The sequence below is a fragment of the Cetorhinus maximus genome, chromosome 21, assembly GCF_964194155.1.
Source record: "Cetorhinus maximus chromosome 21, sCetMax3.hap1.1, whole genome shotgun sequence".
Taxonomy (NCBI): Eukaryota; Metazoa; Chordata; class Chondrichthyes; order Lamniformes; family Cetorhinidae; genus Cetorhinus; species Cetorhinus maximus.
The window spans coordinates 27172333-27183734 of record NC_135899.1 but is presented as its reverse complement, the minus strand read 5'-3'; the positions used below and the strand labels follow the sequence as shown (position 1 = coordinate 27183734).

At 47.1% G+C, this 11402-nt stretch overlaps 1 pseudogene; it reads right to left on the bottom strand.

The window, feature by feature from the left end:
• LOC144695544 (major histocompatibility complex class I-related protein 1-like) overlaps positions 1-11402 on the bottom strand; it is a 112140-nt pseudogene that overhangs the window by 4069 nt on the left and 96669 nt on the right.

The window sequence follows — 11402 nt, the reverse complement described above, 5'->3', positions numbered from 1 at the left end:
CCCTCACTCACCGAATCTCAGTCCCCCCCCCTCACTCACCGACTCTCAGTCCCCCCCTCACTCACCGACTCTCAGTCCCCCCCTCACTCACCGATTCTCAGTCACCCCCTCACTCACCGACTCTCAGTCCCCCCCTCACTCACCGACTCTCAGTCCCCCCCTCACTCACCGAATCTCAGTCCACCCCTCACTCACCGACTCTCAGTCCCCCCTTCACTCATCGACTCTTGGTCCCCCCTCACTCACTGACTCTCAGTCCCCCCCTCACTCACCGACTCTCAGTCCCCCCCTCACTCACCGACTCTCAGTCCCCCCTCACTCACCGACTCTCAGTACCCCCCCTCACTCACCGACTCTCAGTTCCCCCTCACTCACCGACTCTCAGTCCCCCCCCTCACTCACCGACTCTCAGTCCCCCCCTCACTCACCGATTCTCAGTCCCCCCTCACTCACCGGCTCTCAGTGCCCCCCTCACTCACCGACCCTCAGTCACCCCCCCCCCCACTCACCGACTCTCAGTCCCCCTCACTCACCGACTCTCAATCCCCCCTCACTCACCGACTCTCAGTCCCCCATCACTCACCGACTCTCAGTCCCCCCTCACTCACCGACTCTCAGTCCCCCCCTCACTCACCGACTCTCAGTCCCCCCCTCACTCACCGACTCTCAGTCCCCCCCTCACTCACCGACTCTCAGTCCCCCCCTCACTCACCGACTCTCAGTCCCCCCTCACTCACCGATTTTCATTCCCGCCCTCACTCACCGAATCTCAGTCCCCCCCTCACTCACCGACTCTCAGTACCCCCCTCACTCATTGACTCTCAGTCCCCCCTCACTCACCAGCTTTCAGGTATTGCTGTCCATTCTTCAGGTACCTCCTCAGCTACTCGATACATTCCACCTTCAGAAAATCCTTCCAACGCTTCTTGGACCTTACATCATCGTTTAGTTGTTTTGTCACATTTTTTCCCTGTGTGTGCCAGGTCTCCCATGCCAGGTGATCCTTGTCAAAGATGAGGATATCTTGTCCATCGAATGCCACTTTTTTGAATGCCCCCGGGGTCCCATCCTCCCTCAGTTCACAGCCAAGCCTCAACTGCAAAGTGTGGACACCTGTCAATCATTCGCACACACACAGCCAATCAGACACAGTTCTACTTGGCGAGCCTACCTACTGTCCCACTAGCCCAAAGATTAAAAGCCTGTCATACATCTTCTGGACTAGTGGGTTATTCAACAGACCCCTTGGCAGCCCATCTATGAATTTAAAGAATCAATGTCTAGCGACTCCCTATTGGCTGTTACTATTGGTTTGGGCAACGAAGAGTCAACTTTATAGGGGCCCTAGCTCACAGGTTCCATTCTACTCCTGGCTTCTCCCGAATCCCACCCGGACCCTCCGAACCCATAGGAAAAGGCCAATTGTGGGGAGGCAAGGACTCACCGCCATCCAGCTTGGCATAGGCCATGACAAACGGGAAATGCATTTTCAAATCCAGCTCCAATTCCCTTGCGAGCATCCTCTACCGCTCCCAGGACTCACTCCCCTCGCTCTCCATCATCCACTGCTCCCTGGAGACCAACTCCTGCCGATCGCTGACATATACACTAAACGGCTCCCCGTCCACGTAGCCGACCGCCACACTCTGCGGGAAGCCAGGGATCGGAGTCATACTGGTGAAGAAAACCTGGAGAGAGTGAGAGCCTGAAACACAGAGGGAAAGACATCATGGCATGATTTCCCCCATCACCCCAAACACCAATTCTACACCCAACAGAGAGTTAGATATCTTAGTTTGCAGTCAACGCTAAGTCAGGTGGCACAGTGAGGTAAACAGAGGTAGAAATTATTTTTATTATTCTTTCATGGGATGTGAGCATCACTGGCAAGGCCAGCATTTGATACCCAAGTGAATTGGAAAGCTGGTGAGCTGCCTTCTTGAGCCGCTGCAGTCCATGTGGTGCAGGTACACCCACAGTGCTGTTAGGGTGAGAGTTCCAGGGATTTTACCCAGCAACAGTGAAGGAGCGGCGATATAGTTTCAAGTCAGGACGGCGTGTGAACTGCAGGGAAACTTGCAGGTGGTGGTGTTCCCATGCACCTGCTGCTCTTGTCCTTCTCAGTAGTAGAGGGCATGGGTTTGGAATGTGCTGTTCAAGAACACTTGGCAAATTGCTGCATTGGATCCTATATATTAGAGTTCTTACAGGGCAGAAGGAGGCCATTCAGCCCATTGTGTCTGCACCGGCTCTCCGAATGAGCAACTCACATAGTGCCAATCTCCAACCTTCTCCCTGTAACCCTGCACATTCAACCTCTTCCTATAAATATCTAATTCCCTTTTGAATGCCTCGATTGAACCTGCCTCCACCACACTGGTAGTCTATTCTAGATCTTAACCACTCGCTGCGTGAAAATGTTTTTCCTCATGTCACCATAGCTTCTTTTGACAATGAACTACTTTAAATCCGTGCTCTCTCGTTCTTGATCCTTTCACGAGTGGGAACAGCTTCTCCCCATCTGCTCTGTCCAGACCCCTCATGATTTTGAATCTCTATCACATCTCTATCAAATCTCCTCTTAGCCTTCTCTCCAAGGAGAACAGTTCCAACCTCTCCAATATATCCTCATAGCTGAAGTTTCTCATCCCTGGAACCATTCTTGCAAACCTCCTCTGCACTCTCTCCAATCACGTCCTTCCTATGGCGTGGCTCCCAGAACTGTACACAATATTCCAGCTGATGTCTAACAAGTGTCTTATGTAAATTCAGCATAACCTCCTTGCTCTTGTACTCTCAGCCCCTATTAATAAAGCCCAGGATACTATATGCTTTATTAAATGCTCTCTCCACCTGTCCTGTCACCTTTGATGATCTATGCACATATACACCCAGGTCTTAATGATCCTGCACACCCTTCAAAATTTCACCCCCAATTTTATAATGTCTCTCCTTGTTCTTCCTACCAAAATGAATCACCTCACACTTTTCCTCATTAAACTTCATCTGCCACCTATCTGCCCACTCCACCAACTTGTCTATGTCCTTTTGAAGCTCTATACTGTCTTCCTCACAGTTTACAATGCTTCCAAGTATTGTATCATTCGCAAACTTTGAAATTGTCCCCTGCACACCAAGATCTAGATCATTAATATATATCAGGAAAAGCAAGGGTCCCAATACCGACCCCTGGGAACTCCACTGCAAAACTTCCTCCAGCCCGAGAAATATCCATTGACCATTACTCTCTGTTTCCTACTATTCAACCAATTTTGTATCCATTTTGCTACTGTCCCTTTTATTCCACGAGCTATAACTTTTCTCACAAGTCTGTTGTGTGGCACTATATCAAATGCCTTTTGAAACTCCATGTACACCACATCAACAGCATTACCCTCATCAACCCTCTCTGTTACCGCTTCAAAAGACTCGAGCAAGTTAGATAAACACGACTTCCTCTTTAGAAATCCATGCTGGCTCTTCCTACTCATCCCACATTTTTCCATGTGACTACTAATTCCATCCCGAATAATTTTCTCTCATGGTTTCCTCACTAGTGAAGTTAAACTGACTGGTCTGTAATTGCTGGGCTTGTCCTTACGGACTTCTTTTGAACAAGAGTGTAATGTTTACAATTCTCCAATCCCCTGGCACCTCCCCTGAGTCTAGGGAAGACTGAAAGATTATGGCCAGTGCCCCTGCAATTTCAACTCTCATTTCCTTCTGTATCATCCGGTCCTCGTGCCTTGTCAACATTAAGAACCGACAGTTTATCCAACACTTCCGCCTTATCAGTTATGAACCCTTCTAGTGACAGAGTTTCTTCCTCTGTCACCGTGGCCTCGGTAGCATCTGCTTCCTTGGTAAAGACAGATGCAAGGTATTCATTTATCACCTCAGCCATGCCCCCTGTCTCCATGTGTAGATCCCCTTTTTGGTCCCTCATCGACCCCACTCCTCCTTTTACCACCCTCTTACTGTTTATGTGCTGATAGAAGACTTTGGGGATCCCCTTTACGTTGCCTGCCAGTCTTTTCTTATAATCCCTCTTTGCTTCTCTTATTTGGTGTCTCACCTCCCCTCTGAACTTATTCCTCTTGGTTCTCAATTGTATTTTCTACCTGACACCTGTCATAAGTGCACTTTTCTTCCTTATCTTAATTCCTATCTATTTTTTCATCCAGGGAGCTCTGGATCTGTTTGCCCTATTTTCCCTTTTGAGGGAATATACCTTGACTGTGCCTGAACCATTTCTTCTTTAAAGGTAGCCCATTGTTCAGCTACAGTTTTTACCACCAACCTTTCGTTCCAGTCTATCTGGCCTAGCACCGTTCTTGCCCCATTGAAGTTGTTAATTATTCTTACTCTGGATTGCACACTATCCTTTTCTATCATCATCCTAAACCTTACGTTACAATGATCACTGTCTCCTAAATGTTCCCCCACTGAAACTTGATCTACTTGGCCCACTTCATTTCCAAGAACCAGGTCCAGGTCTTTTCTTGTTGGATTGGACACATACTGCTTTAGAAAATTCTCCTGAACACAACCTAGGAACTCTTTCCCCTCTCTGCCCTTTACACTACCAATATCCCAGTCTACATTCGGGTACTTAAAGTCATCCATTATAACTATTCTATAATGCTTGCATCTCTCTGTAATTTCTCTGCAAATTTGTTCCTCTACATTTTCCCACTAATTGGCAATCTATCGACTACACCGAGCAATGCAATTGCACCTCTTTTTACTCTTTAGTTCGAGCCAAATTGATTTTGACTTGAACCCTCTGGGACACCCTCTTTCTCCAGCACTGCAATGCTCTCCTTAACCAATACTGCCACCTCTCCTCTTCTCCTGTCTTTTCTGAACACCTTGTACCTGGGACTATTTAACATCCAGTCCTGCCCTTCCTTCCTTGATCCAGGTCTCTGTTGTTGCCACAACATCATATTTCCACATGGCAATCTATGCCTGTAACTCCCCAATCTTATATACTATACTCCGTGCATTCACATACATGTACAGTAGCCCTGATTTATACTTCATGACTTTCTCCTCACTCCTACTCCACCTATTAACTTAGTTACCTCTGTACTAGTGCTATCTGTCTCTCCCAGGTATTCCTCTCTAATACTCTCTCCTGCTTCCCACACCTCTGCTGAGTTAGTTTAAACCACCCCCCCCACCACCCCCAACCCGGCCACCAACAGTACTACCAAGGGACTCAGTCCTGGCTCTGCTCAGGTGCAACCCGTCCGGCTTGTACAGCTACCATCTCCCCCAGAGCCACTCCCAGTGTCTCAGGAATCTAAAGCCCTCCCTCTTGCACCATCTTTCCAGCCACACGTTCATCTGCCTTATCATTTTATTTCTATTCTCACTGGCACGTGGCACTGGCAGTAATCCGGAGATTACTACATTTGAGGTCCTGCTTGCTAATTTTTGACCTTGCTCCCTAAATCCTGATCACAGGATCACATTCCCTTTGCTAATTAAATCATTGGTACCAATGTGGACCGCAGCCTCTGGCTAATCACCCTCCCGCAGAAGAATGTCCTGCAGCCACTCTGTGACATCCTTGACCCTGGTACCAGGGAGGCAACATACCATCCCGGGGTCATGTCTACGGCCACAGAAATGCCTGTCTGTTCCCCTAACTAATGAACCCTGTATCAATTATTGCTCTTCCTTTCTTCTTCCTTCTCTCCTGTACAACCGAGCTGCTCGTGGTGCCACAAACATGGCTCTGACCGCACTCCTCTGAGGAACCAGCTTCCAAAACAGAAAACCGATTTGTGAGCGTGACCCCATGGGACTCCTGCACTAGCTGCCTGGTTCTCTTGTACTGCCTGGTGGTCACCCATTCTCTTTCTGCCTGCGTGCTCCCAGCCTCTGGTGTGACCACCTCTCTGAATGTGCCATCCACGTAGCTCTCAGCCTTGCGGATGTGCCACAGTGACTCCAGCCGCCGCTCGAACTCTGAAACCCAGAGCTCAAGTTTCTGTAGCTGACAGCACTTCCTGCACATGTGGTCATCTAGGACACCGGCAGCATCCACGACTTCCCACATATTAAGGGATACGCATTCCACACGACCGAGCTGCCCTGCCATGTCTTAACTTCAACTCCCTTGCTTTAATTTTAATGTACTTTGGTTTACTTATATTACTTAATTTTTCTGTCCCTGACTTAAATTTACTCCCCTATTCTAAGCGTTTCTTACTTAAATCCAAGTAGCCACTCCTTTAAAGATAATATGCTTTCTAGTTTACAGCTATTTACAGAGACTCCCTAACAGTAGTTTCTCACCAACCAACAAACTTATGGTTTTCCTGCGATGTCACTCATCATTTCTTTCTTCAAACGTGGCGTTCTGGAGCTGGAGCTGAAGCAGCTGTCCAGGTGCGTTCTCCAACCAGGTTTGCTCTCTGCTAGTCTCAGTAATAGTGACCACGAAACCATTGTCGACTGTTGTAAAAACCAATGCCCTGAGGAGGAGACCTGCCGTCTTTATCTGTTCTGGGCTACATTGGACTCCAGACCACAGCAGCGTGGTTCACTGTTAAAATGCCCCCCCCTAAATGGCCTGGCAAGTCACTCAGTTGCATCAAACTGCTATGAAGTCTAAAAGGAATGAAACCAGATGGACCACCCGGCATCAGCCTAGGCACTGGAAACAACAACTGCGCACCCAGCCCTGTCGACCCTGCAAAGTCCTCCTTATTAACATCTGGGAGCTAGTGCCAAAGTTGGGAGAGCTGTCTCACAGCCTAGTCAAGCAACAGCCTGACATAGTCATCCTCACGGAATCATACCTTACAGATAATGTCCCAGACACCACCATCACCATCCCTGGGTATGTCCTGTCTCACCGACAGTGGTGTACAGTCAGGAGTCAACATTGACTTTGGACCCCACGAAGTCTCATGGAATCAGGTCAAACATGGGCAGGGAAACTTCCTGCTGATTGTCAGTTACCAACCGCCCCCCGCCACCCCCTCCACCCCACGCCCCCCCCGCCCCCCTCGGCTGATGAATCCTTTATGTTGAACGCCACTTGGAAGAAGTACCGAGAGTGGCAGGGGCGCAGAATGTACTCTGCGTGGGGACTTCAATATTCATTAGAAAGAGTGGCTCAGTAGCATCACTACTGACCCAGATGGCAGAATCCTAAAGGGCGTAGCTGCTAGACTGGGTCTGGGTAGCTGGTTATGGAACCAACAAGAGGGATAAACCAGCATGACCTCATCCTCACCAACCTATCTGTCAAAGGTGCTTCTGTCCATGACAGTATTGGAATAAGTGACCAACACACAGTGGTGACAAAGTCCCATCTTCACATTGAGGATACCTTCATCGAGTCCTGTAGCACTACCACTGTGCTAAATGGGATAGATTTCGAATATATTTAGCAACTCAAGACTGAGCATCCATGAGGCACTGTGGGCCATCAGCAGCAGCAGAATTGTACTCAAGCACAATCTGTAACTTCATGGCCCAGCATATCCCCCACTCTACCATTACCAACAAGCCAGGAGATCAACCCTGCTTCAATGAAGAGTGCAGGACAGTATGAATGGAGCATCACCAGGTATACTGGTGAAGCTACAACACAGGACCACTTGCATGCCAACTATGCAAGCAGTATGCGATGGACAGACCTAAACAATCCCACAACCAACAGATCAGATCTAAGCTCTGCAGTCCTGCCAGATACGGTTGTGAATGGTAGTGGACAATTAAACAACTCACTGGAGGAGGAGGCTACATAAATATTCCCATCCTCAATGATGGGGGAGCCCAGCACATCAGTGCAAAAGATAAGTCTGAAGCATTTGCAACTATCTTCAGCCAGAAGTGCCAAGTGGATGATCCATCTCGGCCTCCTCCAGAAGTTCCCAGCATCACAGATGCCAGTCTTCAGTTAATTTGATTCACTACACGTGATATCAAGAAACGGCTGAAGGCACTGGATACTGCAAAGGCTATGGGCCCTGACAATATTCCGGCAATAGTACTGAAGACTTGTGTGCCAGAACTTGCTGCGCCCCTCGCCAAGCTGTTCTAGTACAGCTACAACACCGGCATTACCCAGCTATGTGGAAAATTGCTCAGGTATGCCCTGTACACAAAAAGCAGAGCAAATCCAACCTGGCCAATTACTGCCCCATCAGTCTACTCTCGATCATCAGTAAATTAATGGAAGGGGTCATCATCAGTGCTATCAAGCGGCGCTTACTTAGCAATACCCTGCTCACCAACACCCAGTTTGGGTTCTGCCAGGGCCACTCAGCTCCTGACCTCATTACAACCTTGGTTCAACTATGGGCAAAAGAGCTGAACTCCCGAGGTGAGGTGAGAGTGACTGCCCTCGACATCAAGGCCGTACTTGACTAAGGGTGGCATCAAAGAGCCCCAGCAAAACTGGAGTCAATGGGAATCAGGAGGAAAACTCTCCACTGGTTGGAGTTATACCCAGCACAAAGATGGTTGTGCCAGTGGTTGTGTAGCTCACCTCCTGACTCCCCAAAACCTGAACACCATCAACAAGGCACAAGTTAGGAGTGTGATGAGATACCCTCCACTTGCCTGGATGAGTGCAGTTCCAATGTTGTGGGGTATTTAAAGACACTAGACACAAGTCAGCTGTAAAGTGAAGCAGGCAGCAGTTTATTGATCAGTGCAAGTATGCGTACAGGGGAGATCGCTCTCAGATTATTCCAAAAGGGATCTCAGCGTTACAAGGTTTCTCTTATACATTGATAGCATTCTTGTGGCATTACAATTTTAATCATAATTACCTCATGGATCATATGCCCTTGCTTATACTTCAGAGCCTTACATACATGGCTATCTAAAAATAACCCACGCTTGACCTTTGTTCCTCTATTATTCTTCGCCCCCTTGTCTCATGAACATCCTGTCCCCTACATACATTGACTTTCCATTTCCCTCTTTTGGCTCTCATCTTATCAGTAATCAGGAATTTAACGAAAATAGCAATGTCCTAATCCATCTAACTTTATGTTTGCTTTCAGCAAAACTATCTCCCCTTACATCACCAAAGGACAGCTGTGACTAAAACAAAAACAGAAATACCTGGAAAAACTCAGCAGGTCTGGCAGCATCGGCAGAGAAGAACAAAGTTGACGTTTCCAGTCCTCATGACCCTTCAACAGAACTAAGTAAAAATAGGAGAGGGGTGAAATATAAGCTGGTTTAAGGTGGGGGGGGTGGGGGGAGAAGTGTGGTTGGGGGGGGGGGGGGGTGGGGGGTGGTTGTAGGGACAAGCAAGCAGTGATAGAAGTAGATAATCAAAAGATGTCACAGACAAAAGAACAAAGAGGTGTTGAAGGTGGTGATATTATCTGGAAGAATGTGCTAATTAAGAATGGATAGCAGGACACGCAAGGTACAGATAGCTCTAGTGGGGGTAGGGTGAAATAAGACTAAAAGGGCATAAAAGGTATAGATTTAAAAATAATGGAAATAGGTGGGAAAAGAAAAATCTATATAAATTATTGGAAAAGAAACAAAAGGGAGGGGGAAGAAATGAAAAGGGGGTAGGGCTGGAGGAGGGGGTTCAAGATCTAAAGTTGTTGAACTCAATATTCAGTCCGGAAGGCTGTAAAGTGCCTAGACGGAAGATGAGGTGCTGTTCCTCCAGTTTGCGTTGGGCTTCACTGGAACAATGCAGCAAGCCAAGGACAGACATGTGGGCAAGAGAGCAGGGTGGAGTGTTAAAATGGCAAGCGACAGGGAGGTTAAGACAGCTGTGACTGGATAGACATACCCTAATTATTCTGTTAGTCCTAGATTGTTTCTGAAATCTCAGCAAGGCTAACCAAAAAAAATGTAATCTCATGCGTATATGTTATCATTTGCATAGAACCCCTACTCCTTGTTTTTTTTTGGAGAAACCTGCCTTTTTATCAACCTGCCTTGTCCATGAGTCAGTAAAATGTGTCTTTAATTTGACTGAAATTTTAACTTTCTGCTCCATGGGAGGTTTCTGTCCTCCCTGAGCTCGCCGCAGGTCACCTGCATTGCATTATTTTTTCCGAGCAGTTATTTTTAACTGGCATGTGTTTGGAAAAGTTTATATTGGACTTCTGCCAGATATTTCAAGGCTTCAGAGAAAAGCTAAATTCTTTTGCATAAGTTCATTGAAAGATGGTGTAATTCATAGAATCTCAGAATTTTAACGGCACAAAAGGAGGCCATTCAGCCCATTGTCTCTGGACCGGCTCTCCAAATGAGCATTATGACCTAGTGCCATTGCCCTGCCTTTTCTCCATACCCCTGCACATTGTTTCTATTCAAATAATCATCTAATGCCCTCTTGAATGCCTTGATTGAACCTGCCTCCACCACACTTCCAGACAATACATTTCAGACCCAAACCACTCGTTGTGTGGAAAATGTTTTTTCTCATGTCCCATTTGCTTCTTTTGCAGATCACTTTAAATCTGTGCCCTCTCGCTATTGATCTTTATATGAGCGGAAACAGCTTCTCCCTATCTATTCTGTCCAGCTACCATATGATTTTTAACATCTTTATCAAAGGTCCACTTAGCTATCTCTCCAAGGAGAACAGTCCCAATCTTGCCAATATATCATCATAGTTGAAGTCTTTCATCCCTGGAGCCATTCTTGTAAACCTCTTCTGCACTCTCTCCACTGTGCTCACATCCTTCCTATAATGTAGCACCCAGAACTGTACACAATATTCCAGCTGAGATCTAACGAGTGTCTTATATAAATTCAGCATAACCAGCTTGCTCTTGTACTCTATGCACCTCTTAATAAAGCCCAGGATACTGTATGCTTTATTAACTGCTCTCTCCACCTGTCCTGCCACCTTCAATGATCTATGCACATATACACCCAGGTCTTTCTGTTCCTGCACCCCCTACAAAATTTCACACCTTATTTTATATTGTCTGTCCATATTCTTCCAACCAAAATGCATCACCTCACACGTCTCCACATTGAACTTCATCTGCCACCTATCTGCCCACTCCACCAATGTGTCCATGTCCTCTTGAAGTTCTACACTGTCCTCCTCGCAGTTTACAACACACCCAAGCTACCTATCATCCGCAAACTTTGAAATTGTTCCCTGCACACCAAGATCTAGATCATTAATATATATCAGGAAAAGCTAGGGTCCCAAGTCCGATCCCTGGTGAACTCCACTACAAACCTTCCTCCAGCCTGAAAAATATCCATTGACCATTACTCTCTGCTTCCTATTTTTCAGCCAATTTTGTATCAACTTTGCTACTGTTCCTTTTATTCCATGAGCAATAGCTTTTCTCACAAGTCTGTTGTGTGGCACTGTATCCAATGCCTTTTGAAAGTCAATGTACACCACATCAACAGCATTTTCCTTATCGATC